Below are 7,728 nucleotides of genomic sequence, written 5' to 3'. Positions count from 1 at the left end.
AAAGTAACCACAGAGTGGAGGTTTAGGAGGGTAATTTTGCATGGCAGAAAATAGCATTCAAATTTAGGGTGTCACTGAGAGAGGAATTTTTCTCTTTCGACAAAGAAAAGCCATTTGACAGTGGTTTCCTGGTATGTTATGACAACAAGTTACCTTATAGGAGAATTCCTGGTTAAGAACCTGGATAATACATGGCAAAATATTTGAGGGTAGGAGAGTCTGAATCTGCTATTTCTTAAAGATTAAAACTCATCCATTAATATGATATGCCTAAAGGATATCTCAGTAGCATTGTTTATAATAGAAACATAAATAAGGACAACATTGATCACAAAAAGATTCATTAATTAAGTTATATTTGTCCTCACACTGAAAAACTGTGTACCAATCAAAAAGAATATGAAAGCATCACGCGGATACTGCCAAAGTGTAGAAAGCAGAACAGTGCAGTTGGCATGCACAAGTGGTCAGTGTTTTCTCCACTGCAGATGCCAGAAGATGCGAAGGATGTAGCCCTTCACAGCAGCTGCCTGCGGGACTGGAAGGTGCAGGCGAGACCAGAGAAGACGGCAAGCTGCGGGGCTTACTGTGGAGCCTTCTGTCACTTCTGGGTCGATGCACCATGACGGTTTTATCTGAAATGACCGATGCTGTCAGGCGTATCTGGCACAGCGGCAGAAGCTGGCTAATGCACATACCACCTGTAAAACAAAATACTGAGAGACAGAGAGCACACCAAATGAAGGTGACGCTGGTGCCAGAGGTGCAGGGAATAATGCTGAGGCTGAAAAGTGGAGTTTCATGCATTTCTCTCCCTTCTGTTTTCCCCACTGTTTCCATCCCCATTTTTCAGCTGTCTTTTATTCAATTACCCCCAGTAGGAAATTCATAAGTAAAAAGTCAGCTGGAAAAATCCCTCCAAACAAAGTAGTACTAAATAAAACAAGAAAACATATGCTCAGAATTAAGAAAAAGCTAGACAGAAGTTAGTCTGCACATGCCGGACTTCAGAAAAATGGTTGAGAAGGAGGAAGTACTGTCTCATCTCCTTTGATACAGTTTTCCCCCACGGTTTTATAGTGGATCACAAGACCAGGCGGCTAAGACCATACCCAAGAAGAGCTTTTCTCAGGAATGATACGAAAGAGCCGCCAGCCACGGCGACTTCCCTAAAGCTAGCGACTTGGTAAAGGACGCTGGGGACAAGCTTGCTTGGTCTTTATCCGTTCTGCATTGCTACCACAGAGCACTAAGGCTACGTGCTCTATAAGGGGAAGTAGCTTAGGTAACTCATAGCTCTGCAGGTACAAGCATGATGCCTCCGTGGCTCTGGGGAGCACTTTGTGGCAATGGCATCACAGTGGCAGAAGCACAGGCGAAAGCCACCTACAGTGCAAGTGGAAAAGGAACTCGGGACATCCCAGTCACTCACAGAAACCATTCCTGCAGAAGCTAACTCAGTTTCGAGGAATTTGCTCGACACCCACGAGCCAGCATTATCCCATTGGTGAGGAGGAGCCCCTTTCACTAGGCCAGGGGTAGTGACCCTATGGCACGTGTGCTTTTAAGACAAGAGATGTTAATGTAGGAATTGTTTTTTCTAAACTAAAACCTCAGCATTCAGGTTGAATTGCAGTGTTGGCACTTGGCGATTAAGTAAATGGGTTTAGGGTTGCATTATGGGCACTCGTCTCTGAAAGGGTGACTATCACTGTTCTAGGCCCTGCTTCCTAAAGTTTCTACCACCTCCAGACTGTGGCCCTGGGGTCCACGCTTCCTGCACAGGAGCCTTTGGGGGCCATTGCAGCACAATGGAGGGATTTCCTTCTTATTTTAGTCAAGTTGCAGGGCATTCTGTGACTTTGGAAAGAAACATTGGACAGGGAATCATCACAATGATGAAGGGTTTATTTATTGACTACCTTTTTCTTTGTGGTTTAACACTGTTAGATCTGTAAATAAGGATACAAGGGAATTTTTAATAAATTAAGATAAAGTAGTCTAAAAAGCAGCAAGCTTTCACTAAAAGAGTTTTGATGATTCTAATAGTTATGGCGATGATGAAAATTGCACTAATGTCCCAGACGCTGTGTAAAATGTGCAACTTGCATTATTTCATTCAATTCTCAAAACACTCCCATCAATCAGAGATTATCTCATCTTCTGGACCGGAAGCCAAGACTCAAAGAGGTAAAAACAAAAGAACCTATAAGAAAGGCTGAGGATTTAGCTCAGTGGTTCCACCGCCTGCCTTGCAAAAATAAGAACCCAAGTTCAATCCCTGGTAGAGGAGGAGGAGGAGGAGGAGGAGGAGGAGGAGGAGGATTTGGCTAGCACCAGGAGCTGCACATAACCCATAAATGATCTCATCTTTGCCCCAAGGTGGAACATATCTGGGTTTGGCCACATTGCCCTGCGAGCATTGCCAGGTCGGCACAATCGGGCCAATAAAGTCTGTGAATGCTCTCCTGTTGGCAAGATAGGAGGAGCTAGTTTGTCACCGATCAATGGGTGGCGCCCAACTGTCCACTTGTTCTTTGGCCCCCAAAGTCATAAGAACTTTGGCCATCCACGATAGCAGTGATGGCGAGCCCTTAGAGACCAGGGCCAGACGATGACCCAAAACCTGTTTGTTTACCACAAAGTGGCAATAGAACATGAACACTGAGGTTTTAGTTTAGCAAAAATAACTCCTACATTAACATCTCTTGTCTTAAAAGAAATACAATGCATGTGCCATGGATTTGACACCACTGAGCTATAGTCTCAGAAACCCAATTCAGATTCCTGGCGAGGTCTCCTAGTAAATTTGGGCAAAGATTAAGATCAGATAGCAGCACCCTGAATTCTTGGCTAACTTCATCACTGCCTGGAAATGCATAAGTTGACAGCACCAGTTGATTCATAATTGGGCAAGACAAACTGCTTTTGTTCATTAACTAGTCAGAAATGAGAAATCTAGCTGGTGCTGGTGGATTTTCTCCATCAACCATCCACACGGAGAAAGTCCTTGCCCTTTTCATTATCCCTTCAGCCATTTACTTGGGACTAGTGCAGCCTGTGAAGCCCATTCTGGTGAAGCAACTGTCCTTCAGCACACTGAAAGTAGTAGGTGATCCGTGGGAAGAGACAGTGGGACTTGTACAGTAAATAGCAGACTTGGGCTATTCTGTTCATGGCAGTCCCCAGAGCAGGTTGAGCCCTTTGGCAACAGAACCACCGTCATCTCCTCTGCAGAAGACTTCCTGGACACCACAGCCTGATTGGATGTGCATCACTGAAGAGGGCTGGATTTGCCTCAGTCTTCTATTGCTATGTAACAAATGACCACAAACCCAGTGGCTCTAAACAGCACTGATTTGGTGTCCCCCAGCTATTAGATCAAAACTCCAGACACAGAGTAACTGGGTTTTCTACTCAGGGCATGGCAAAAGCAGAGTGAGAACCAATCTGCACTCTTACCTGGAGCTAAGGATGGTGCCCTCTTCCAAGGTGCCATCCGTGTCCTTGCAGTCAGAGGACTGAGCTCCCATTTCACTGCTGTCTGCTGCTCACAGCGTCTCTCCTTCAATCCTCACCACATGGCCCCTTCCATCTGCAAAGTCGGAAGTAGAGAGCCTCTCATGTAAGAATCTGTCACGCTGTAAGTGTGTCTCACCTTTCAAAGGATTGCCTGATTAAGTCAGGCTGACCAAGAGTAGTTTCCCTTTTTAATTGCCAACGATTGCAAAACGGACTGACATTATAGTCACAAGTCCTAGTACGTTAGGGTTGACATATGGTTGGAAAACATCTCTCAAGGTTCATGTGCTGGAAACCTGATGCTTAATATGACAGTCTTGAGGTGGCAGAAACTAAGAAGTGGCACCTAGTGAGAGGCGATTTTGTCATGGGAAGCATTACCCTCAGAAAAGATGAATGTGGTTCTGGAAGGAATGCAGTTAATCTTTCAAGAGTGAGTTGTTACACCCCAAGTCTCTGGCTTCTGTCTCACCATGAGATCTATTCTGAACATGGTCCAGCCATTGTGACTTCCACCAGAGGCCAAACAGATGGGGCCTCCCAATTTGGCACTTTCAACCTTGGGACTATGAGCTACATAAATCTTTCTTTATAAGGTCCCCAGACTCGGGTATCTTGTTATAGCAACAGAACATGGACTAGAGGGATTCTGAAGATTCTATATACCAAGGAGTTGGAAAAATGGGTATCTAATAATTCTGAAATGTTATGCTTTACTGAGCTACATTCATCCTACCTGCAGGCACGAGATGAAATCCCCGAGGGTGAAGAACATTCCTAAGAATGATGTCTTCTACTTGGATGAAGATTGCAATCCTGAGACAGAAAAGGGAAGTTGAGAAAGTGGGAGAGGAAGATGAAAGAATGCTTCTGCTTTTCTTCATTTCACTTCAAGAACTTGGCGAACTGAAAGTCCATTTTGGTAAAATGTGGGCTCAAAATGTGCGTGCCATTAACCACGGCCTAGGAGCAGGACAGAAAGGAACCCGGAATGGACCACAGGACAAAGATGAGTAACTCACCTCGAAAGCCAAACCAGAAAAGATGTTTGCCTATTTTTGTTTCTCTTTTTCCCTGTTCTTGCTTCAAGGGATCTTTTTGCATATTCGAGTTGCACAGCCAATTATAAGGGCTCACAGGGATCAAGGTGTTCAAGGGAGAGAAACAACTCTGCCAAGCTATTTCAGCAAAACGCAATATGGATCCTGAAGAGAGAAATAGGATTTGTGCCATGTGGACTGACCACTTCTCACCAGTGATGTCATCCCACATTTGACAGAGGAATTCTGGGTTCCACTGATTAAAGGAAGTGTGTGGAGCTTCATAATGTTATCATACAAAGGACTAAGAATTCACTGAAAAGACAAGTCATCTGATGGCTTGCACTGAGCAGCTAAAACATACATATCTCATTACCTAACTCTCTAGCCCTGTCCCACAATCACAGTTCATTCCGAGGTACCAGATTTGGCATCTGTTTAGTGGCATTAATGGGACCAACTACATTACTCATGCCTTTTTGGTTGCTATGGTTCTAAAGCTCTGACATCTTGGACTCTGCAGGGACTGCCCCTCCCAGGTCCAGCCTGCTCCCAGGGACAGTAAATCACCCTGCACCAGCAAGCCAACCAATTCACAGCCCATCCCTCCAGCCCAACTCTCCTGTGGAGCCCCTATTTCCTGCTCATATCAACCCCGGTCCAGGTTCCAGATGACTGGACACTTTGTGCAGCCCAGAGCCTGCTGAAACTACTCTACTTGGCCAGTCCTCAGTCTGCCTACCCCGTCTTGCCCATTACTTTCTGTGGGAACCAGAATATAAGCTCTTAGAGCTTGTGTTTTCTTCACTTCAGTGTCCTGGTGGGCCTGGTTTGTACCATAATATCCTACAAGGTGCAGGAGTCTCCTCCTCTTGGAAATGGTGAGAAACAACCCTTTCGGTGGCAATAATCATCCAATCTGTTCCCCCTCCCCATGCCCGAATAATATTACCCACACTCATTATTGCCAGTTTCCAGATGTGCTGCATGTTTCCTGGCCCAGATAATGCAGTGACTTCCTCTTAGTGATACCATTGCAATTCCTTCTCACAAGAGAAACCCTAGATGTGTTTGTAAACAGCATGTTCGTGAACAGAGTAAATGCCAGGTACTTTTCCCACTGGCCACTTCTTTGGCCGAGAGAATACAGCAGCAAAAGCTAACAATTCAGGGCCTACTATTGTGTGCTTTAAATGCACCTGAAAGGTGGATAGTGACACTTCCAATTATAGAGTTCACCCTAATACTAGAAAATATTGTGCAATGTGCACCACACAGGAGCTATGCACTAGGCTGAGGACGGTTGTATCGGCAAGGAATGCATGTGCTCTCCCTGAGTCAACTTCTTTTCTTTAAGTCTCCCACTAGCTTTCTGTGAACCTCACTTAGGTCTGTCGCTTGCCAGAACCATGTTTCTTCTTATGTATAATTAGTGAAGGCCACCCCACAGTGTGAATGCACCCCCGCTTCAGATGCTACAAACAGGAATGTGCTAGGGGAGTGGCACCCAAGGAGTGATTAGACCATGAGGGACCCGCCTCACCAGCAGGAGAGAAGTTCTCACCAGTGCGGCCAGCAGAGGCTCTGTCCTCTTTTGCTCTTCTGGCACAAGACCAGGTACCCTCTTGGAGGCAGAGTGTAGATCTCGGACTTGTCAACTTCCATAAATGTGAGAAACAGACCCGTGATCTGTACAGATTACCTAGGACGGGTGCAGTATTCTGTTACAGCAGCGCTCAATTACAGGCACTCAATTACTTTCTGAGTGTTACACTACATGGGGAAGATCAACCTATGTTCTATCAAAGGTGGAGATAGCGGTTGACTCTCTGCTCTCGACTGGTCCTCCTTTCTACCATCAGAAAAGGACAAGGGGAAAAAATGAGAACCAAGACCTGGCATGTAAAGGTACAAGATCCCAGTAGTGAATGTAACCGTACTGTCTACCTAGAATGTACCAATAAATTCAATTAAAAAAAAGGATCCATGAAGTACCAGGAGTTTTAGGAGATGAGGAGCTTTCAAAGCTTGTGAAGCTGTTCAAAGATAACCTGTCTTACGTAGCTGGTGGTGAAACCACGGAAATATAAAAGGCTTCAAAACATTAACACGTTGCAGCCGGGTGCACCAAGAACAGATACACAGGACAGCCCAAAGAAATCAGCCGGCAGCCTTATTCCCAGGGCCGCAGCCTGCGGCCTAGGTGTTCTCAGCACAGTAAATCAAGAGAGAGTTTGAGGTCTTTCCAAAAGTGTTTCAAGACAGATCCATCATTTGCTCAGTTATAGGAACCTTCAGAGTATTTCTGGTCCCAAGATTTCTCTAGGACACTATGACTAATAATTTTAGGATTGTCAGTTCTCCAAAACGTCCCTTTTGTGGGAATAAGGTCTTTGCCAGAATTTCAACAGTAAGTGCATGCACATTAGGATGCGGTTTTTCACCTTTTGTTCCCAGAAATATGGAAAATGAAGGCGGATCAAACGGGCCTGGTATTACCCCACTTTTCCTTTCAGCGGTTTAATCACACGGGAGGTCTCGAGTTTCATCAGGGTGTGAAATGCCTTATATTTCTCCTGGTTTCTTTTTTCTTCTTGCACAATGAATTCAAGTGCAGGAAAGTGAAGGAAGCCTTCCCTGGGCACGCAGGCCCTCCCCGCCCCCCAGCGATCTGGCTATCCCGGCGCTGACCTCCCGGCCTGGGGGTGGGGAGGCTGCTCCAGTCCGGGCCGGAGGCGGCGACCCTCGCCTCTGCTGCCCAGACCCCGGGCACGGGGTAACACCCGTCCCCCTCTGCCCTAGATCCAGGGTCCCTTCCGCCCCAGGGCCAGGGTCCCCTCCAGCGCAGTTGGCAAGGGGCCCGCTCAGCGTGCGGGCCCCAAGACTCCCACTCCCCTGCACCCTGCAAAGGGTGATTAATTTAAAGTGAGTGGAGCCTGTCTCTTTAAGACAAGCTCATAAATCGTGAAAGATCACCACTTCTTTTCAAAAGTCTCTCCACGGTCCGAGTCTCCCTTCTGGGTCAGTAAAGTCATTGAAGCTTTAACGGCGTGCCACGGCAGATTACACGATACAGCTGTCCCGGCACCGTGAAAATTAAGTTATGCCCGTGTCAGCGAGGGGCTTCCCTTTCTTCCCGGCCCGGCCCTCCCTAGCCGCACCTCTT

At 46.4% G+C, this 7,728-nt stretch overlaps 1 long non-coding RNA gene across 1 annotated transcript in view; it reads right to left on the bottom strand.

The window, feature by feature from the left end:
- Window positions 1-383: 383 nt before the first annotated feature.
- LOC104849176 overlaps window positions 384-7,728 on the bottom strand; it is an 8,344-nt gene continuing 999 nt past the window's right edge. The window contains exons 2-6 of the long non-coding RNA XR_004514456.1: window positions 6,127-6,264; window positions 4,545-4,727; window positions 4,259-4,338; window positions 3,463-3,595; window positions 384-701 (exon numbers count right to left, since the gene is read on the bottom strand). This is a non-coding gene — a long non-coding RNA (uncharacterized LOC104849176). The remainder of the gene's footprint in view (window positions 702-3,462; window positions 3,596-4,258; window positions 4,339-4,544; window positions 4,728-6,126; window positions 6,265-7,728) is intronic.

This window comes from Fukomys damarensis, unplaced genomic scaffold (assembly GCF_012274545.1).
Source record: "Fukomys damarensis isolate Sample0158 unplaced genomic scaffold, DMR_v1.0_HiC HiC_scaffold_4, whole genome shotgun sequence".
Classification (NCBI taxonomy): Eukaryota; Metazoa; Chordata; class Mammalia; order Rodentia; family Bathyergidae; genus Fukomys; species Fukomys damarensis.
The sequence above is the reverse complement of the archived record's forward strand: the minus strand, read 5'-3'. Positions and strand labels throughout refer to the sequence as shown.